The sequence below is a fragment of the Corvus cornix genome, chromosome 1 (genome assembly GCF_000738735.6).
Source record: "Corvus cornix cornix isolate S_Up_H32 chromosome 1, ASM73873v5, whole genome shotgun sequence".
Lineage (NCBI taxonomy): Eukaryota > Metazoa > Chordata > Aves > Passeriformes > Corvidae > Corvus > Corvus cornix.
In genome coordinates, this window is record NC_046332.1 from 18,268,654 (window position 1) to 18,292,121 (window position 23,468).

Genomic DNA, 23,468 nt, shown 5'->3' on the forward strand with positions numbered 1-23,468 from the left:
GTATGGGCAGGTTCAGCTCTCTCAACGATCCCTGCGACATAAGCAGAATCTGTAATTAAGTTAAAAGGGATAAGCCATCGCTGAAAGGCTCGCACAACAGCTGCCAATTCAACAATTTGAGGAGAACCTGAAACAGTAGCAACATCTGAATCCCACCAGTCAGATTCCAAAGAATCCAAAGAATCACCAACTTGTGCGTGTGGCCAGATCCGTCTGTAGACAGTTAAAGCATGCAAGGGAATTTTGCTTCTTTTGGGTCACATTAGGAGATTAAAACTGGCTGCCACTAGCTTGTGCTTTGGGGGCTGTGAAGAAAGTTGTCCAGAAAAATCAGCCCAGGGCCATTGAAACATTTCGGACTGCTGCAATAACCACTGCAAATAAACAGTAGTAATAAGTAAATAGATCAAACAAAAATCCACACCTGCAAGTGTGGTTAGTCTTTGTCGGGCTTTTACAATGAGCAAAGCAATCAATTCATGTTGAGTGCTTATGGTCTTAGACATATGGTGTGACAAAAAAATCCATTCTATAATCAGCAAAGGGTCTGGCGCATTAGGATCCCACTGATAAATCAAAGCATGGGGTTGCTTAGCTGGGTTAAGAATTATTAAACAAAAAGGTAACTCGGGGGCCCATCGGGCTGCCTGGCAGTTTGAAATACCATCAGCTACTTGTTGCAGTGCTTGGGAAGCTTCGGGTGTAAGCTGCCAAGGCAACAAAAGATTTGGTTCTCCTTTCAGAAAAGCAAACAAAGGGTTGAAATCTGCATTGGAAACTCCTAACAAAGGATGAACCCAATTAATGGTACCCAAAAGTTTTTGGGCATCATATAAGGTGCGAATGTCTGATCAAATTTGTAAAGGTTGAGGGGAAATAGTCTGGATCCTGATAGGCCAGCCAAGGTATTTCCAAGGGGGGTGGCACTGGATTTTTCAGGAGCAACACAAAGCCCCACTTGGGTTACAGCAGCAATGACAAGGGCTAGGGCTTCCTCCATAACCTCTTGTTTCACCGCTGCTATGAGAATGTCATCCCTGTAATGACACAGGAGAACATCAGGCATTTTCTGGCAGATGGGACTGAGGACACTTGCAACAAACCACTGACAAATAATAGGGCTATTCTTCATTGCCTGTGGTAGGACAACCTAATGATATCTTTGCAAGGGTGCTTGTATGTTAGTGCTTGGGACAGAAAAAGCAAATTTAGGAGCATCATCAGAATGCAAAGGAATGGTAAAAAAGCGATCTTTCAAATCAATGCCTGTCAAATGCAAATCTCGAGGGATCATGGGAGACCGGGTTGAAGGGCTCCCATGTCCTCTGTAACAGCATTAATTTTGCAAAGGTCATGGAGCAAGCACCACTTGCCAGTTTGTTTTTGAATAACAAACACAGGTGAGTTCCAAGGACTCGAGCAGGGGACAATATGCCCCTTTTGAAGCTGATCTTGCACAAGGTCAGTAAGTGTGCACAATTTGGTTTTTGTCACGGACCATCGATCCACCCAAATAGGATTCTCAGTTTTCCAGGTTAATTTCAGGGTGTCACACACCACAATGGTCTCTGAATTTTAAGACCCCATTGGGAAAGTAAATCATGTCCCCATAATACCACGCGTACTGGTAAAACAAATGGTTTAATAGAAGCTGTGTCACTTGAATTAGATGGTGACTTTGATAACTGCAACCACTTCCCCCAAGCCCAGTGAGGGCTTGGGGTACTTCTGTAAGGGCCCAAGCAGGAGGCCACTTGGTTTGAGAAATGACAGTCACATCAGCCCCGGTATCTAAAATACCAGTAAGCATCACTTGGTGTCCTCATAGAAACAGGGTACATTTACAAGTAGGGCGTCTGTCCAAAAGGGCCTGTACCTATAAAATTTGTGGGGTTCCTGTGGAACCAAATCCTCCCACTCTTTCTTTGTGTTCTTCTACAGGGGGGTGCAATTCATGTGGGAAAAGAATCAGAATCAGCTGCACAATGCAGGTTCCTTTAGGAACTGTGCAAGGTGGGAAAGGGGTCCAAGCCATGATTTTGATTTCTCCTACAAAGTCTGAGTCAATAACCCTGGGGAGAACAAAAAGTCCTGAAAGGGTGGTTGAGGATCTCCCTAACAGCAAGGCACTTTTCAGGGGTCCTGGGGGCCCAAAAATTCCTGTAGGGAGTAAATGAACAGAAGAGTCTAACAACGTTACTGTGACTGAGGTAGCCAGGTCCAATCCGGCACTGCCTGCAGTTCTTGGGCGAAGACTTGAGGCGGTCCTCCTTGGGGTACCTCCAACAGCTGAGGCATTTGTATCTGTGCGCGGCTGTACTAGCTTGAAAACAAACCAGTGGGAGGCACCAAGTCAGAATAACAATTTAATAGGGAAAAAAAGAAAAAGAAGAAAAAGAAGAAAAAGAAGAAAAAGGAAAAGGAAAAGGAAAAGAAAAAGAAAAAGAAAAAGAAAAAGAAAAAGAAAAAGAAAAAGAAAAAGAAAAAGAAAAAGAAAAAGAAAAAGAAAAAGAAAAAGAAAAAGAAAAGAAAAAGAAAACACTGGTTTAAACTGACAGAGTCAGGATACAACCTGACACCCTGTTAGTCAGGGTGGTGGTGGCAGTCCAATAAGATGGTGGCTGCAGTCCTCCTGAAGTGATGGATGTGGTTCTGTTGAAGCGGTGATCCTGTAGAAGGGTCTGCTCTTCCTCGGAAGGTCCAGTGGTGGCTATGTAGCTCTTGTCTGCTGGGAATTCAGTGGAAAGGGTGTCTGTGGTGTTTGGATTCTCAGATTATATCCAGGATGGAATGCTTGGTTCCTCCTTCTGGGTGGAACATCTCACAATAGGATGATGAGCCATTAGGCAAGGCATTAATGGGCTCATTAACAGAAGATAGTCTGGAGGGAGTTATCTCTGAGTCATGTGGCAGATCGTTGATGGGTTCATTAACAGAAGGTGGTCCGGAGGGAGAAGGCAAGGAAACACTGCCCTACCTGGCTTCAACAGCTCATGAGGGTGGTAACAGAATACACTGCAACCCAGGACAGCGGCGCCGTCCTGCACTCTGGGTCCGGTTTCCCTGGATCAGGCGACCTTCAAATCGTACTTAGAATGATATTGATTAGCAAAGTGACGGCCTTTACGACAACAGGGACACGCAGCAGGGGTTTTAGGTTCTGTCCCTCTCAGGGCAAAGAAATCTTTTTCAAGTGACCAGGTTTGCCACAGCCAAAGCAAACTGCCGGGGCACCAGAGGGGCCTTTAAGGGCTGCAAAAGTGGCAGCCGTTGCCTCATATTTGTGCTCTGTGGTGGTGCAATGTTTTATTGTATTTTTGTTATGTTCTTTGTACCCCAGTGGTTCATCCCTATCTCCCCCATTTCCACTTCCAGTTGGTTTGCCCCAGATTCAAGCCGCTCCCCTGGTGCTCCCAATATGGTTATCCCCTCCCTTTGTTCTGGCACCTTCCCTGCCAATCGCCCAAACCCCTCCTGGTGATCTGGATTGTTCTGTGCCCGTCACCCAAGCCCTCCCTAATTACCCTTATATGGCTCCTGTCAGTCCCCCGAGACCCTGCCCCCTCGGATACCTCCCCTCTTGGAAATCCCCTAAACCTCCACGCCCCATTGGGGCATGGGACCCCTCTCCCTCCTCCCACCAAGACCATTGTACCAGGTGTAGGTCCTCCCCTCCGGCGCCCCTCCCTCCTAATCCTCCTATTGGTCCCTAGTCGGGTTGCTTCCCCTGTTCAACCCCCCTGTATAAGGTGTGGTCACCCTGTAACTGTCCCTTGTTCACCGTGGATCCCCTTCAATAAATCTCGGATTGTATCCAGTGGCAAGCCTCCCTGCTACTTTTTATCTTTCCCTTCCTCGAGGGCTGCTGACTGCTACAGTGCCTGGAGCCTTCGCTCCCCAGGATAGAGCAGAGGCTTCAAAGGAGCAGCTTCAAAGCTCTGTGCCCCTGGCTGCTCCCCACTGCTGCCGCACACCGCTGGAGCCAGCCTGGGCTGTGGTCAGTAGTGGTCACTGTGACAATGCTCTACTGTGCCAATGCGACTGCATGCTTCAATCATCTCAACTAAGGTCAGATTTTGATTAGGCAATAAATTAAGGAGATTCTTACAGTCCCCATTCACATTCTCAACAGCAAGCTTTAAAAGCAAAATTTCGCGAGCTTCGGGGTGTTCAACCTGGTGCTCAAGCACTTGCTTAAGGCAGTCAATAACCTGCATGTAAGGTTTGCGAGATTCTTGCACAGTAGTTGTAAGTGCTTTCTGTGGGTTCTGTGTATCAGGGACTTTAGGAACGGCTAAGCGTGTTGCTTCACGGGTGGCTTCAAGGACCTCTCTAGGGCAGTCCTGGGCTTGGGCTGCAGGATCTGTGTGAGGTCCTGTCCCCATAAGGTGATTAAGCGTAAGGGTTGCTAAAGCCTGATTATTATGACCCACATAGGTAACAAGGATGGCTTGTAATCCTTTCCGCCAGTCAGTTTCCCACAAAGCGTATTGCATGGGAGTTAGCAAAAGCTGAGCAAGTGATTTTAAATCATGTGGGGTCATAACATAAGCATTAAACACAGAAGACAGCAAACATGCAAAGTATGGAGAGCTTAAACTGTGCTTTGTCATGGTCCGACGGAGCTCTTCAATTACCAACAAAAACATCAGCTCCCATTGCGAGTTCCATTGTTTTTTCGCTGATAAAGAACAGATGCTACAATTTCTCCGCAATGTCCAGTTCCCCCTCTTTCAATGCCTCCTGTTTCAAACAAGCTCAATTGTCACTGGGATCAGAGGGATAAAGGTCCAGTTCCCTCTCATGGTCAATAGGTCCAGGATCAAAGGGATCTTCTTGCTCCTCCTTGCTATTGTCGAGGCAGTACCCCGCAGCGAATGCCCCTACAGATCGCAAGGGATCCCCCCTTTGGCTTTCCCACAAGAGGGGGGTCAAGGGCTGTACAGGAGGAGGTGCATCACCCTTGGATTGTATCAAGCTTCCCGGATCCTCCCCAGAGGGAGAGCCAGATGTATTCTCTTCAACCTTGGCATGGGATTTCTCCTGAGCCGTCATAGTCTCATAAATCACTCTCCAGGAGGGAAACATATTTGCAACCTCCTTCTCCCCTTCTGTTGCACAATTCCATAACTTGACTCTTGCTTCGTCCCACAGTTTTTTAGTGAAAATTGTAGCCAGGGTAATCCCGGGCCTCTGTCCATTTCAACATGACTTTTAGGTCATTCAAAGACAGGAGTTTGCCATGCTTTTCTAGTAATTTAGTCATGAGTTCAAATACTTTTTCTTGGGCAGACATTACCCACGTTCCCCACGGCTCACCTCCTTATCCTGGAGGGATTCTTCACCGGCTGGCTCCTGCTTCCTCTCAGCAGCACTTGAGTCCTGTGGGGCTCGCCATCAGCTGCTCAGATTAGGCAGATCTTCACTTCCTCACACGGGAGCACCATTTGTCAGCGATTGAGAGATGGGACGCAGCGTGATGCAAGCAAGAGCCGTTTATTGTTTCTACAGCATGGCTTATATACTCTCACAGCCTTCAGACAAAACTTTCCACTACCGTAATAAGAAACTGCAACATTCATGTTTCCTAGCAACATTAATTAACTACTGTCTTGCATGATTTCTCTTAAGCAAAGCACAATGTATTACATAACGTTCCTTCTATTCAATCCTTCAAACACTTGTTTGCTGTTCCCATGGCTTCTGGCCCACTAAGGTCAAGATATCCACACTGTGGTGCTTTCTGCTCAACTTCCCAACTGTGTCTCCATAGGTATGTGTGTGGGTTTGGGATTTCTTTTTTTCTCACTCATGGCAATACTACTGCAAATTGGAGAATGCCACTATATTGAAAATGACTGTGAAAAAGACTTAGTTTTGATGATCATCTGTCTCCATAATGAAAAAAAAATCACATTTCAATACCTTTGCCTGCATTTTAAGCTTTGGTGCAAAATAACTTTTATTTCAAAGTTTCTGTGTACCATGGACTAAAAGTTATTAATTTTTTGGGGAAGCTTCCTTGGACTGAAAAGAAACATGAACATTTTCTTCTTATTTGCTTAAATTTTCGTGGCACTTGAGTTTTTTGAAAGTCTTCCTGTCTGAAATCATAGAATTATAGAGTAATTTGGGTTGGAAGGAATTGGGTTTAAAGGTCACCTAATCCAACCCCCCTGCAATAATCAGGACATGTTCAACTAGATCAAATTGCTCAGAGCCTCGTCCCACCTGACTGTGGACACTTACAGGGATGGGGCATCTACCACCTCTCTGGGCAACCTGCTCCAGTGTTCTACACACACAAAGCAGAGTGTAGTGAAATGCAGTTCCATGCAGAGATTTCTTTTCAGCAGTTTGTTCATGCCAGCAACATGAGGTTGTTTTACCTGTTAACTTTGAATTTTTACACATGAGGGAATCATAACTCCTGGTACATTGTATGGACAGAAATTAAAGAGATCTATAGCAACTGTTTGTCTTTTGGTCTATCAGCTGTTTTCCTGCTAGATGCTGTGCAGTGTGTCCAGGCTGTAATGACACCTGGTCAAGTGGCTGAGGACATCGAAGAGCAAACCTGCTTGGAAAACAGTAGTGTGGAGCACAGTCTGTGACATGGACTGTGTAGGGTGGCTCCACCAACGTCAAGTTAAGTATGCAAATTCCTGACCGCATTTTTACAAATGCTGGCTAAGATAAAACTAACAGGAATTACAGGAGCTGCTAGCCATTTCTGGTGCTAGTGAATGACAACACATTATTTTAGCAGAAGGGGAAAGAAGAAGCAGTGAATTGTAGTGTTCAGTAAATCCTGCATATTAATGGAGTCATGGTTTAACCACAGCTGGTAACTACATACCACATGGTCTGAGAGTAAGTATGACGTTGGTCCATGGTCACTGAATATTTCTCTTGGGTTTCTAGCTGTCTCTAAGAGAACTGATACTTTCATAGAGGTAACTAAGTATAGTTTGAAGTCCAATGAAAAAACCCAGCATCTAATCAACAGTGTTTGTGAATGAAGGCATACTGAAAGCCAGCATCCAGATAGTATTTGACATGAATGGTAAGTCTAAAAAATATGCTGCTGTGAGAAGTGTCCACTGGATCAGCTGGGTGGTCAGTACAGCATGCAAATAATATTTGCTTGAGGTGCTCATCTTAGGATTTCATTCTTTTGATTGAAAAGAAGAATTTTTGGTGGCTTGTTAAGATAATTTGTATTAGAGCACTTAAAGGGAAAGGCAACTTATTTTTTCTTCATGCCAAAGAACAAAAACCACCCTGAAATCTACAAAATACTTTTAAGGATATCAACATTTGAGATAAAATTAGTCCCTTTACATTTATAAGACTTGGGGATTACCTTTATTCCAGGCAACTGAAATACTCTGTTGGCTCTGAGACTGGCTTGCAAGTTGCTACACAAAATTGAATTTTAAAGCTCTCAAGAAAAAAAAACAATCAAGGCTTATGCTACTTGCATGCTGTGCTAAACCAGTACATTTTTCAATGTAAAATGCACTGTGTCTGTAACTTTCCTGGCAAGGTACAGGAAGAATAGGAGGAGAACATAATTATTTTTTTAGTTCAGGGTCATTCATCTTTCCCTCTTGGTACTCAGTCTTCTAATATTCATATCCATATATAATAAGGAATCTCTTGTGGCTGTAAATATGATCTAGCAGACGATTTTCTTCGAAGCTGGAAAGAACATGAAGGAAACCTGCAGTTATTTCATGCATTGTTTTATAGTTGCATTGGTAAATGTACATATTAAAAGACTGGAGTTAGTTTTCCTTGTAATTAAGTTGTTATGTGTATATTTTAGGCAAGGATGTTAAAGTTCCTGGGATGCCAGAAAGAGTAATGCTGTCTCAAAAACTAGATGTATACATAAGTAACTATCAGTATTACGTTGCTTGCCAAACATTACTCCAAAAACATGAAAATAGGAATAATGGACAAATTTTTTATATATTCTAAATATTGCACAAACTACCCATGTGACTATTTTGTACTTAGTGTTCCGGACTAATATCCATTTGCATATATGTAAGCATATATACGTGTGTGTAAACACTGCTTCATGTCCCAGTTCTCACTGTCAGGCCCCCAGAGTAACTCAGCAGTTTACAGGCATAATTACTATAATATTTATGTAAGATCTTGTCATTGTTACAATTTGTTGCTCTTTCTGCCCAGTGGGCTCCTTCCTTGAGGGCAGGAAGGATCCTGGAGGAGGGACTATATTTATCAGTGGTTGCAAAGTGTCAGACACATAGTAGGTGGAGCTAAAAATGAACTGATAGCAGATAAATCCTTTGTCTTCTGTTCCTGATACTAAATAAAGGTTTAGGGCCTCATGCAGATCATAGGCATTATCTATTAAGCTATTTTCAAGTGATCTTCTTTTGGGAAAGCACTAAGCTGAAGTACCTTTTACTTACCTTTGTCTTCTTCAGCAGCCCAGCCACCTATAAATGGTACCTTTTATTCCCCTCATGTTTAAACATTTCCTAAAGTTTCAATATACTAATTTCCAAACCTGTTCATCTGAGTCGTTGTTCCCTCTCCAGCACTTAGAATGCAAATGCTGTGAAGTAGTGTTGCATTAGAAAGTGCTAATTAGCTCAACATGAAACACTAAAAGGAAGAGAGTGTAGGTAGGTTATCTCCATCAAGCTGGTAGATTTTTTCCTAATAACGTTCTCATTAATTTAGAAATACATTTTCTAGTCTCTCATGGGTGTTGCATGAGTCCTACAATAGTTAAATAATATGAAAAGACTGAATGCTTTGCAGATCTCTAAATGGCCACTTGAAGTTATTTAAATCGTACAGCTGCTTTTCTTAGATAGTATCTGCTGATAATTAAACTAAGCCTTTTGAAAGCTCATCTTTCTTCCTTTTGAATATAAATGGAGATCAAAACAGAGTATTTCATGGGAACACAGTAAAATCTTAAATTATGGAAAGTTCCTGCCTCCCATGAACAAACCAGAGATTGCAACAGGCTCAGAGGGAAGCAAGCTGAGTTTTGTAGTTGCCAGTAAGACCCTCACTGCTTCGGTTGTAGGTAGGAAAAGGTGATTCAGAACCATTCTGCTTACACTCACACCAAAAGGGAATTTGTTTCCTTATTTCCAGCATCAGCAGTCAATAGAAAACATTCCCACTTGGATATTTTAGGATTTGAGATGGACTTAGAAATTTTCAAGCATTTTCCTAAAGCTGTCTTAAAATACAGTTTCACATCTTAGTAGAACACTAGGATAACCAGACGAACAAAAGAAAGCTAAGTCACAGAGAAACTTCTGCCAAGGTATTGTTACCAGCTTAGGGTTGTGTGGCTTACAATGGTAAACTCCCGGAACTTTCTTCCAGTTTCCCTATTTTCCAGATTAAAGCAACACTGCAGAACAGCTTTGTCACACTGAAGTTTCAAGACCCAACTTTAATTATTTAGCATACTTCCTTTGAATTTGGGTAATGAGGACAGCAAGTGAGAACACAGCGTGATGTCTTGCAATAGCATTGCTGAGGTGTCTCTTTATTCAGATTGTCAGGATTTTGGCAAAGCAACAGGACAGGAAATGTGACAAATTCAGAGAAAAAGAAGGAACCTGTAGCAAGATCTGGAGCAATGTAGACTTCGAGCTAATTCATCAAATCTGGCATTGCCGGCAACTGGTCACCTCTGTGCATGAAACCAAATTTTCCTTCCTAATTTACACCTGGGAGATACATTTAAGAGGTATTTAAAAACATATTTTAGAGGGGAAAGAAGAATAATAAAAAAAAAATCAGATGCTACTTAGTAATATTTGACTTATTTTCTTCAGTTTAGCAAAGAGTCTACCAGCTCAACTCAGGTTTACCAAGAGGGTTCAGAAATACTTTGTTGAAGACTCTTTGCTTTATCTCAGCCTTTATTTTTCAGATTATATTGGGACAAAGTAGGAAACATGCATTTTTTCATGACTCAGAGCAGCTGTTGCAGGTGTTGTGCCTCGGAATTTGTGGGATCTTACACTGATTACAGCATGAGAAAAGAATTACTCAGGAAATCAAGTTACATGTGTCCATATGCAAAAAGCCATTGCTCAAATTTAATTGGGTAGGATTACAAATGAAAAATGGCCTTTGTTAGCATAATGTTATTTTCAGGATACTGGTAGGGATTAGGAATTTCTCCAGAGAACATGCAGACCACATTCATCAACAGAAAGCAACAGCAACTCTCAATTCAAGAAAAACTTCTGATTTATATAATAGCCTTGAGTCATGATGCAGGTTTTATAAATGACTTTGTCAATCTAAAAGATGCTTACTATTCAAATTATGAAACCCCTGTAAGTACAGGCCCATTTCTTTGAATAGAGAGACCATGAAAACATCAGTAACTCTGGCATAAAACTGATGTATTGTGTAATAACATTTCACGTAGAACCTGGTGCTTTATTTATCATCAATGTCTGTAGCTGGGTTTTGTACAAGTTACAAATGAAGCCCTGAATGCTTCAGTCACATCACAGATGTTAATAAAATGGCATAATAGAGAGGTTGAGCTAGATGAATTTGGAATGTAATGACTCCTTCAAACCAAATGCTGATGAAGATCAGTGGAGGAGGATGGAGGGGAATCTCTGCTTTAGAATTATGCTGACCATCTTTCTACCAATAGCAAATCGATCAATCTGCTGTGGAAGAAGTAAATAGATACAAGGCAGGTTTCTCACCTGTCTGCTTGCATAATTCTGCTCATTCTAGCAGCTTTGACATAACAGTAGTTGCTGGTTTTGAACATTAACTTTCTGTATGTGCAGATCAAAATCACAGGGAAAGGTAGGAGTTAAAATCCAGCAGAATGCAGATTTGGTAGGAAAAGTGAAATGGGGTAGAGAACAGGGTAGGAAAGAAAAGGTGAAAGAGATGGGATTCAGGAAAGTCTGAGGATAAAGTTAAAGCTTAAGTACAAAGCAACCCATATAACTGATATCTGGGGTGCTTTTTTCTCTTACAGTAACCCATGTGTGAATTAACAGTGAGTGACTTGACTTAGAGAGTAAAGAGTTAAGGCTGCTTGACCACAACCTAGATCTGGAATTCCTCTGACCAAGCCCTAGAGATTTAGTTTTATTTCCTTAAGAGCTCTTGGCATGTGTCTGCAGCATGGGAATAAGGCTGCTTCCTGATAGCACTGACTTGTGTCATGTGTGAGATGTTAAGTATGACAAGAGAGACTCTTGCACAGGACATCAAGGCTATCTAAGTTGCTAGTCAGGGTGACAGCCAACTGCAGTCTGGCCACTTTCCTCAGTTAATGTACTCTGTTGTGTATCTCAAAGAAGCTGAGACAAAATTAAAGTAAGCAATGTCTCCTGTGAAGCATACCTGCCCTTGCCTTTATCTATCTTTAAATATTCCACCCCCTGATCCTTCTTCCTTGCCAAATGCTCTGCTCATGGAAGGCACAAAGGCTTTCAGAGTTACATTACAGCAGTATGCCCTTACCTAGAACAACATCTTATATCTGTCATTGTTCACATTGCATTCAGACATGGGAACATCAGCAAGACTGTGACAGGATTCTTAGGTAATGTATCTGAAATTCCATAGGAGGTTGTATAGATGCATCTGTGGGCTTCTGTGCTGTATGCTTCTAATTAACTACTGAGCAGTGGGGTTTCTTATATCTCACCATTCCACTCGTTAGAAAATATTTATTTATAGAAAAAAAGGGAAGTAGCTATATAAACTGCAGAATTCTAGCAAACGTATCAGGTTCCTTTTGAAGTGCTTCTGAGACACAATGATAAATCTTACCTGATGTGTTATGCCACTCTCTTTCTAAGCAGAAAACTACTTTTACTTTTAACAAGAATGTAGGAGAGCATGCAGTTTCATTACTTCTCACACTGAAATCTCAGATTTTAGTTAATCCTGTGCTTTTCAGATTTACAGTTTTGATTCCCCAGGACTACAGATCTGCTCCTGAAAGCTTTTCTCTCCCTCCTCTCTCATCTTGATCCCACATGCTGTTTTTCAAGGTGACACGCTGCTCTTCAAACATAGGAGGAGGTGGGGAAGGAGGGGAGGGGAGAAATCATTCCATTTTAAATCGGTGCAAAATGAAATAAGACTTTAAAATGTTACAAAGCAAACATTTAATCTCCCAAAGTATTACAGGGCCAGCACATCCCCACCTCCTGCATCCCCCTAATCCTATTAGATAACACCAGGAATAAGCAGCTGGCACAATAAAAAATGCCAAATAAATGATTCTGAACTGCTTGAAAGTACGAGCAAAAAACTTGAGATGGATAAAAAGCATTGGGAACGTGACAAGAATATGAGAGTATTCAGCCCCTAGTCTTGTGCATAATGGCTGTCACTCAGGTGTGTCTAGTTTAGACTTGGGAAGGTATTCATTCCACTGGAGACTTTTTGATCTGGGTATCATCTTGCATTAAAGTTTTCACTAATTTCTTTCTTGCAGTAGTTTGATGATATTTCTTTCTCGGCTAAATGAAGAGAAGTATTCATGCGAGCTCTGCAATTTGAAAATGTTTTCAAGGAATATGATCACCTGAGTGTCTATCTCTGCTTTTCAAAGTGTCCTGTAATTCACTAGTCAAGAATGAGGAGGTGGTGAGGTGCTGCTGATACTTGGTGCCCCTGTTTCTTCAAATACTCCTTGCAGCAGAGTGCTCTGGTGAGTGTCCTGGTAATTGCTGGGGTTTTGGTTTTTTTAATCTGACGCATCTCCATTCATGAAGTTCAAAGTATTTACATAGCTGTCACTTCTGCCTCTCATTCCACAGAGGAAACTAAGGCAGAGAAAAGAGGAATGAACTGCACTCAAGGAGAGTTCATGCCTAAATGTTCATGCCTAAATCCAGTTTAGGTTTTAGTCCCTGTGTTTTCTCTGGTGACGAGTTCCTCTCTCTGGTTTTCCAGCAGAGTAGAGTTACTCGTTCCCTAACAAAGGAAATGTTGAGGCCATACAATGTTCCTTTCAGATGCCAACTGTAAAAAGCTTCCCAGGCATCTAACCTCAAGCCAGTGAATCTACACTTGTAAATCACATCTGTACCAACACAGATTTTCCAAAATTTAGTTAATTTGTAATGTAACTGACCTTCTGAAAAGTCAGATGTAACTGAAGATCTCCTACATCCTTATTTCACTATGGCAATATGGATAAACTGTATCAAAAATTTCTTAACAGTGTTCCTTTTTGAGGTGAATTAAGGCCTTGGATGAGGTGGTTGGGGTTTTTTCCACTCCACTTAGGACATATACGACTTTAAAGCAAAACAATTACCCATGACTACCCATGGCTGTGATTATGCCAGATGCACAAGTTGCCACAATTCTAATGCAGACAGGAAACTTAGCATATGATGCCCTAGAAGAGGCTTGTAATGTCTTTTACTCCTAAACAGAAAGTAGCACAACTTTAAGATTGAGATCCAGTCGTGGTAACTTTTTGCACACTTTCTTAAAATTAGGTCAAAGTATGCCTCTCTCAGCTACAAGCAGAGCCCAAATTCAGGAAGTAGGGAGGAAAGGGAAGGACAGGTGAAAAGGTCTCATTGTTATAAACCAGATCCACAGATTAGAAAGGAGGTGAAAACACACACCTGTGACAGGAATGTTTTAAAAAAATAAATGTGTCTAAATAGAAAATCTACACACCTTTTCTTCAGAATTTCTTTTGCTTCAGACCATTTTGTTAAAGTTGAATATTAGTAAACAGAGAAGACATTGGCGGAGACTGACACCTCTGCAAGCTTTGAGCCAAAATCCATACATAGGCCATCACTGCTTGCTGATTGCATGGCATGAGCTTGGCAAGGAATATAGGATTTCATTTCCAAGATGTAAACTTTTGATACTTTGATAAATGAGAAGTCAGTTTGAGTGAACTGGTATGTGAAATACATGATTTGTCCACCACCTTGCTACTACCAGGATTTCTAGCAGCCACAGGTCTCTTACTTGCTCCAAGCCCATGACTAGAGCATGCCTTTATGCCAAAACAGGAGTGATGTAGAGGACTGTAAGGAAACTTGGGAATTATTCGTGGTCATACTGGGTCTCAGCCTGTGGATAAGCACAGGATTTCAGTGTTCATGACTGCTGTTGCAGATTTGAGGCTTTAAGATCACTGTGAATTTAACACTCTTTCATTGCATGCCAGAGAGTTGTGGTGGTTTTTCTCTTCTCTTTGCTGGAGAGTCTTCACTTACCAAGGCTTCCACTCAGAAGACTGCCTTCAAACTTGTTTTCCCCGTCATGTTCAGAGATTACTTGTTTAGTTTCAGCCTGTGCATGCTCAGAATGCAGGGTTAGTTTCTTCTGGGTGTTGTTTAGGTGTTGCCTGATCCAGTAGACTTCAAACACAACATCAGACAGAAACTTGAAATCAAATGTAAAATCAAGTAGTGCTGATGTGCCATATTTAACATAGGCAGGGAAATCAACCTTAAAAGATTTGAGTGTGTTGTTCTGCTCCTTCTCTAGTTCTTCAGTTAATGTTTCAAAACTAGGTTTTCATGATAGCTTAAAGAATCATTCATATCATGGTGTAATCGCTTATTAACATTATTTAGCCTCTATTCTAAGCTTGAAACCCCTGTTAAGATTGTGGAAGCAGCACTGTTAATGTTGTATAGCACTTGTCAACTACACAGCCTTGGAGTGGGGAGATGCCCAACTGTTGTCCTACAACGACTAGTTTAACATCACTGGTTTGTGTGGAGGTCAGTGTGAGAATCCTGTTCATTTTGTAATTCACACAGTTTATACTGTGAAGAGTTTTTAGGGGAACCTACATAAACTAATCCTCTCACATCCAAAAGTGGTCTAGCTTTGATTAAGCACCAGAGCTGGATACCCAAAGTCCTGTTCTATCCATCACTCACTGAAGAAAATTTATGTGATCTGCCAAGTGTTGTAGGACTCATTATTATTTGGAGCACTTCCACCAGCACTGGCCAATGGGGGCAAAGCAACAGGTATTGCTTTGTGCTCTCACCTAAGAGGGATTTATGCATGTGCACGTTACACTGAGATAATGAAACCCTGCTCAAATTTTAACAAGTGTCAAAGCACTGGAGAAACCTAACTCCAAGCTAGAGCATCTTTGTGGGAAAGTCCTTTGAGTGGTTCCTGGTTTCTTCACAGGGTGAGAGAGCTATTGCATTTTTCCAAGTTTTTCAAGGGCTTAGAGATTTCAAGGTGAAATATTTCAAAGATAATGCTGTGCTTAGTTTAATGTAGAGCTGAAAAGGATACTTCTAAGAACCAGACAGTAGTTGTGCTACATGAACTGTGAAATACTTAACAGCTACAAAATACCCACAGCAGTCAGCACACCTTTGTGCTCCTAAGGCTTTGGAGCATTTCTGAAAATATTAAGTTCAGATTCACCTCTTCAACTGTTACAGCCAGAAATAGCCCTTCTCACATTAGTTTCTTGATTCAAGAAAACTGTACCTTTTTCTTCATGTATTTTAGCAAAAAAATAGCTAGATATTTCTTCACCAGAAGCTGAGAGCCTACAGAACTGTCTGAGAGGTGACTAATTCATGGATCTTGGGAGGACACACAGCTATGGAAAGTGATGCAAATAATTTTTTTGCAAATTTATGTGTAATAATCATTGCAATGAGTGAAAGGTGATTTTTTGTAGAAACCAACAAGCTGCTCTGAAAGTTTCACAGAGCTCGACTTGGACACAATCACTTTGTACCCTTGAGAATTCAGTTTGTACCCCTGAGAAGTTTTAACATCAACAGAAGTGAGAAACCATAAACAACAGATGTAGAAAGCACAGCTGGTCTGGGGATGCTGATATTTGCTTTAGATTGTTTAGATGGGTGTTAGTTGCAAGTAACCAGTAGTTTTGTAGAGTGTTAACTTATTATAAATATTCATAACCTTATAAATATTCATTTATAAGGTTATGAAGATCACTTTAATGACTTTTCAATTACTTTTCAATTAATTGGTTTTCATTTGCATGCTCCCTTATTAGGGATGTCTGCAAATTACTTAGTGGATGAGTGAGGAGGAGTGTTGCAGAAGGTTCTGCTTCTGTTTCTTTTTCTGAAAAACAAGCTGGTGAAATAGTCAAGCATTCAGCATAAATTAAAAGCTCACACACATGATACTTGGAAAATAGTTTGTAACTATAATTTTAGCTGTGGTGATAGAACTGAATTGATGGCCTAGAAACAATACCCTTGGTGAGTACTTGAAGCTTATAGAAATAGCCTTGCTGAATGGCTTGAAGTATAGGAGCTCCAGATCTAGACCAAGAATCCCACCCAGCTCCTGGACTCTCATGATTAAATCAGAACGTGTTTTATTCTTGGTATTAGGAAAAAACCCACAACCACCTGTTACAATCCGGTTTAAACTCAGAAAAGCAAAGCAAGCTAAGTCTCTGAGTGTAAACTGGAAAGAACTTAGAAAGTTCAAAATATTCCCAGAAATGAGATTAAAACCAAACGAGGTTAGATGTTGATGCCAAAAAATTGATGTATTTTATTTAATAGTAGAGAGGCAAAGAGAAGGAAAGAGAAAAGAAAGAAAGAAATAGAAAAAGAAGTGTGCGAGGGGGGTGTGGGACAGGGAGAGGTGACAGGGGTTGGGTGGAAGCAGATCACCCATCCGAGGGTCCCAACGACGTCTCATTGCTCCCCTCCATCCGGTCTGCTGGTGGTGAGGGTCCCCCATCACCCCCATGGCCACGCCGTCACACACCACCACATGCCACCACACACCACCACACGCCACTACATGCCACCACACACCACCACACACCACCACACGCCACTACACGCCATCACACGCTGCCACATGCTGCCACACTACGCGCCAAAGAGTGCAGAATCCCATGGATGAATGTACAGTTTGGGCCAGGTGGGAACGCCCATGTGTCTCCCCTTGCAGGGGCTGGCTTGACACTGTCCCTTGCAACACTGAGGGTCTGCTGCATCATCTCTGGTGCAGGGTCTGGGGACCCCTTTGAGGGGGGCCCCTGTGATGGGCCATGTCACCCCTTCTGCTGTGGATAAGCTTCCCCCCAGTGAGGACCCCTCAGCTGGGCTGCTCCGCACAGCGGAGGATGGGCAGTCACTGCGCCTCTGAGGCTTTTCCCAGATACCCAAAGCCTCTCCTCCCTCCACCCTTTGGTGCAGGGGGTCTGTGGGAGCCTGGCAGCTCATAGCCCTGGGGCTGTGGTCTCCACCTTGGAGGTGTTAGGCTTGTGCTTTGTGAATGTCCCCAGCCCTGAGTTCGTTATTTTATCTTACCTTCATCATCGAGTGGTGTAAGGCCTCAGCCATTCAGGGTGCAGTAGTCTTCTCTGCAGCTTTTGTAATACAGTTTTGAAAGTCCTTCAAGAAAATGTTTAAGTCATAGACTATAATATTCCAGTCTATGACACCACCACCAACAAAATGCAGTGTAAATGGAATTTTTAAAATATTTGAGACAATTCAGATAGAGGCAAACTACTTTTATTTGCTCCAGCTCTAAAATGGCTTCCCAAGAAAAGTATGGCCTGTCATAGCAGCAGGGATACAGCATGCAGCTGTACAGTAGAAGTTGCTTGTGACGCTACATTGCCTTTTGAACTAATAAACTAAGTTTTTAATTACTGAAGTGCTGTGTCTGAAGGCAACCAATATTTGATATTTCAAGGGCTGATTAACATTTCCTGTGACCCAAAAAACTGTGCATTTTCTCTTATGTTGCAAACATCCTGGGGGGAAAAAAAAAAAAAAGCCACTATTTATTTTCCCAGATGGTGAGAAGGAATCTGCATCCCACTGGTAATCAGTAAACCATTTACTTTGATTATTTCTGGTGTTTGGATTCCTCCGTCGCACTGCATTAGTCCTACATGGAATAACAATGCTCTCCTGAACTAGAGAAGAGTAAATAGCAGATGGGAAGGGGTAGCAGTTCAACAATCTACAAAATATGTATGAAAATGATCAAAATTCTCAAAAGTTATTAAGGCTTTTTGAAATAGCTGGAGGTTCACTGAGTAGAACCACAAGCTGTCACCTGAAAGAGACGTTCTTACACTCAGCTTCAGAGGTAGACAGACCAAAAGCCAAGCTGACTAAATGGACTCCAAAGACAACAAGAGGTCTTGTTTTTGCATGTGAAACTATGGAAGTGTTGCAAATTAGAGATTTCTATTACAAAACTGAATGTCTGGTTAAGAACATGAGCTTTTTGCATAACTGGGATAAATACAGGTGCGCAGGAATTCTGATAGTTTAAATGCGCCTCATCCCCAGAACATGAATGTATCATTATTGCAGCTGTTTTTTACAAAGAAATACCAGTCTTTCCTATTAACAAAATTTTAAAAAATCAGAGTCTCAGACTAAGATTTGGGTCATAAAACATGTAGTTGAAAATTAAGGGTTTTAAGAAAGCAAGGCTAATGCAGAGATTATTTCAAATTCAGATGAAATCAATTCACTGTAATTTTGTATGCATGTTAAGCAGAAAGACAATTTGGGGGGGAGGAGGAGGTGGGAGCAAGTGAGACATAGTCAGTTGAAGACTAATACATCCCACGTTTCACCAAATCAAGGAGATGAAGGAGCAATCTGGTATGGACTTAGAGCACTGCCTGCCTACGGCAGACAGCCAAGCTGCTCAGGAGAAGCCTCGGTGTTCCATGCTGATGGAGATGGTTCAGAGATGTGCCAGGAGCTGCTGTTCAGATTGAGTAAAAAGGAGAGCTTGCAGCCCATGCAGGAAGCAGGTTACCTCCCAAGTACTACAGTTTTACACATAACAAGGTCTGTCTAAGGCCCATCCTAGATTGTAGCCATGAGGATTGACTTGCTATTTATTGATTCTTGTGGATCCAGAGATAGGCTGTTTGTCGGGAATGTGCTTGTTCCAGCTATGGAAAAGGGGATGCATGAGCCTGGCCATGTCAAGGTCTTGCTTTTAGCCCTATGTGTTTTTCATGTGACAAAAGCCTAAAATCCTTTTCAGTTTGAGTCGCTGGCTATTTTTGTCACACTTTAGCAGGCTCCTATCTACTATGGTATTCTTCATGGGTTTTAAGTTGTGAGTACCAGCAGAAGAAAGAGTCTGTATTTTTGACTCAATAGTGAAATTAATTCTGTCAAAGTTCTATAACCATGTGACCTGTAATAGATGCTCTTATCAAACAAATGGCTATAATTTTTTTTGTCAAGTAGAAGAAATTCTGTGATTATGCTACTTCTGTAAAGATCAAAAGAAGAACAAAACAGGTTCCAGCTAGAAAGAAGAGTATCCTTCTGCATTTAAAAGTAATTTTCTGTCTGGGATTCTTGTTCTAAAATCCCACTTGCTCCAGGTATGATCCCTAGTGTTAAACATGCAACATGCACTCTGAAATTTTAAATTGCTTACTTTCATAGACTAAGTTGTTATGCTTTCCAGCCTGTGTTGGCGTTAAAAGTGATAGCCCCATATATATCAGTGTGAGTATTAAGGACAATGGAAATAAGCCCTGTGTGATGCAATCCTGCAGGTTTTGTGCATTCTGGTCATGATCCACCAAAGCACTGACTAGCATATATTTTGTCTTATGTGCAGCTATTGAACTCAGCAAGAATATTTGCATAGTTAAAGGTATGGCTGCATTTGAGCACTCATCTGGATTACATTCAGAACAATTCTCAGCTGTCAAGATCATGTTTACTGTGCATGAAGTAGCAGAACTTGCAAGAGAGAAACACTGATGTGTCACTGTAAAGCACTGCTTTACCCTTCAGAAGCCACCAAAGTAACTACTTATATATAACCACAGTTAGTTACGAGCCTTCCTCCCAGGCTATAAATATGTATTTAACAGACAAGGGAGTGCTAATGTACAGAAAAGTGTAATGCAACTAACTACTTAAATTCTCGGTCTTGAATGTTGATAAGATAAAGATTAATTTCAAAGGAAAGACTTCTACCCACAGAAATCCACCTAGTGTTGAGAACACAGACAATTATTCTAAATAAATGCGTGTGTTTGATCAGATTTGGACCAGTTTCTTGAGAGCTGGATCACTGTTACCCAAATGAAGCTGTCCCTACCACCACCTCACCCCACCTACATCTTTCTGGATTTTCTTCTGTTAGAACATCACTACTACTCTCTGCACTTCTCTTAAAGAACTCATTTTGTCCTTTGTTTTGTGATTCAATTATTTCTAGACCTTTTCTTCTTGAATTTCATGCAATTCATAGAAAAATCTTTCCTTCATTCTAAAATCATTCTCTTCCTTAAAATAGTGAAAGGGGAAACAGTTTTCAGACAAAATATTAGGCAAGGCTTTTTAATCAACTACTGTATCAGGTTTTGGGTTTGTTTTTTTGGTTTGGTTTTGGTTTTTTAAATGTTGTTTAGCTCTAATATTATTTTTATATGATAGATCTTTTCAGTCAGTCTATTGTTCTCAAAGTTTAAATATACCACATTGAACAGCCTAATTCCCACGTTCAACTAGCCTAATGACTGCTACTAATAAATAAACAGATTTGGGGCATAAGAATCCTGAAAATCTGCCCTTTCACTGAAGAAAACATCCAAGTATGCTTAAGAAGAAAAGAATGCAAGTTAAGTTTGCCCCTGTCCATTAGTAATATTTAAAAAAGCACTAATAATACTTATTTCTTTATTAGAATCAAAATAATAATGATCAAATAAAAGTTCAGACAGGGAACAGGGAAAAAAATATTTATTTGTAACAACTATATCAGTCTCATACCTTCACACTGGACATGTAAATTCTTCCAATGAGTTTTAGTTACAAAAAGTACAACAATTCAAAAACAGATTGTGAATACATTGTTTAACATGGCTGCCAAGTTAGAAAAGTGGCACCTCTCATATAAACAGGAAGTGTAACTTAGCTTTTTTCCCATGAATCTGTTGGTTATGCAAAAAGTACACAAGTTTTTCAGTTGCTTCTGCAGGGATTCTCAGTGGAAAAATAAGGTGCTAACCACAGAGGCAATGTAAAGCTAAACCATTCTTAGAGAGGCTGGTAAGAGATGGAAGAGATGGGAAAACTTAACAAAATCATTAATGAAGTAATGAAATAAGCCCATGGATACCATCAGTCTTTAGGTAAACAATTTTAAAACAACCTTTAGCCTTAGGGAGATCATGTTTCATTTAGACATAGCATGAGCCAGCTGCATCAGCAAATCCATCTCTCAAGGGCTACCATTTATTCTGATGCTGAATGTTAGAGCTGCAGGCAATGAAAATTACTGATCAAAATATGTATTTTTAAAATGTTTGCACTGGGGTGATAAACTTCAGTGAGCTATAGTTGATGTTTCTCGGGGTAAGGAAACATATGAGTAATATAATGGTCATGGTTTTAGTTGTTTGTGAACCTGTCCATCTTGATCACAGCTCACCTAGCAGATCTGTCCTTCATGTTGAAATAACATGTCATGGTCTAGCACGTAACCAAAGACCATGCTCTGATTCTTTGCTTGTGGTTTTTTTGATTCAAGGGCTCAGCCAACAGAGCGTCCCCCGTTTGTTTCCAGTTTTTAGCAATCCAGAAGGGCTGCCTGTAAGCAAGCCCCTTGCAGTGGGACCCTCAGCACGGCTGCAGCAAGAATACTGCACGGTGCAAAGGGGGGTGCTGAGGGATTACTGGTGTCTTAAACACACAGAAAACTCCCCAGCCTTTTGCAACAACAACCTTTTGCAACCAATGCAAGTTACAAAGAGAAGATCTCACAAGTGCAAATCATCTAATCCTCATTCCTCCCAAACACTGCTTATTTATTGCAAGCAATTCCTCCTGAAAATTGAAATGCTTGAATTTACAGGGGATTGGTAAAAAAAGAATTACATGGTAAGAGATACAATCCCCAATTTCATTAATGCTGTATGTTGTCTCTTTTGGACCTCTTGTTCCTCCTCGGAAAAGAAGTTTTAAAATCTGAGTTGTAAAAGTTTTCATTCTAAGTGTTGAGGAATGCTTTACTTCTGTAGCCCAACTCTGAGCTGACTTAGCATTTATGACAGAATCTTTAAAGTCTTAAGAGGCTTAATCCTCTGAGTTTTGGCAATGATTGTAATGGTTGTCCCACTACAGTGAGTCCCAAAGCAGGGAATAAGGAGTCCAAATGGTCCTGCATTATTGAGGACATTTTAATATTGGGCTTGCCTATGCCAAATCAAGCTCAAGAAATTAGTCTGATATATAAAGTGCTTAGGCAGGATCTGTGTGCTTAAGGAGAATGACATAGTACAATACAGAGTTAAATTATTAGCGAACTCTTTCTGATGCAAAGGGCTGCCCACTATCTCTGTCACTGAGCTCTTCCATCAACCAGTACATTTATATGAAGCATAAGAAAAACCTAGGTCTAATCCTGAATGGTGCCAGAAAGGTGATGGTTTAGCACTTCCACTCCACAAGCAAAAATGGACAACAATTCCAAACCATGCTTGCACATGTAACTGTATGCCCTCTCTTAGCACATGCCCTAACATCAATCTGCATTATGTTTTTGTACTGTAATTGAACATGTTTTATTAAAAAGCAAGGGTAAGTTGTGTAAAGGTTGAAAACCCTTAACTATTGTGTGATTGTAGAAATGGTTTTCCACTGTATTTCTCCGTTTTCTCTATCTGGACTAGAATTTATTTCCGGAGTCAGTGGTTATCTGCAATGGGCAGCCTGATGGGCCACATGAAGAGCAAATGGTGCATATTGGACCACAAAGCACCAATTCTTCCTTACTGATCTGGAGCACATAACCATGGTCAGCCTATGAATTCATTCTGGGCAGCTGGGGAAGGGTTAGGACACAAATAAGGCACACATTTTTGAAGCTGGCAGAACAGGATTGTTAGGAAAGTGTCAGGATAGAACACTGACAGAAAGAGGATATTTTGAAAAGCACTGGCTTTTTGCCCCAAGCTTGTCAGAGAAATTTCCAAGAAGAAGCTGTGCCTGTTCTTCCAATCACTGTTTTGCCTGAATGGTGTATGGCAAGATGGCCCTTGTGTAATACATGTAAGGGCTAAATTCAATAACCAGCAACACTGCCTGAGAGCTTTTTCTTTGCCTCAGAGCACATGAGGGTGGTATAATTTATGGAATTCAAGACTGACAGATGGAATTATTTTGACCTTGGTTGTACAAGCAAGGTTATGTGTGGTAGTCCAATTCTAAGTACAAAGAACATATCTAAAAGGCTGGGTAGGTGCACAGAGATCAAAGCCATTAAGAACCATATCACAAAGTCACTTTAAAATGGGAAATAGTGCTTAGCTTGAGAAATCAGAAAGACCCCCTCAATTTCAGCTCCTTATTTTCAGTCATGTGCTGTTGAATCCTGTGCCTACAAAGCAAAATAAGCACTAAATAATTTGCTCAAAATGGTTTAAGAATAGCATTTTAGCT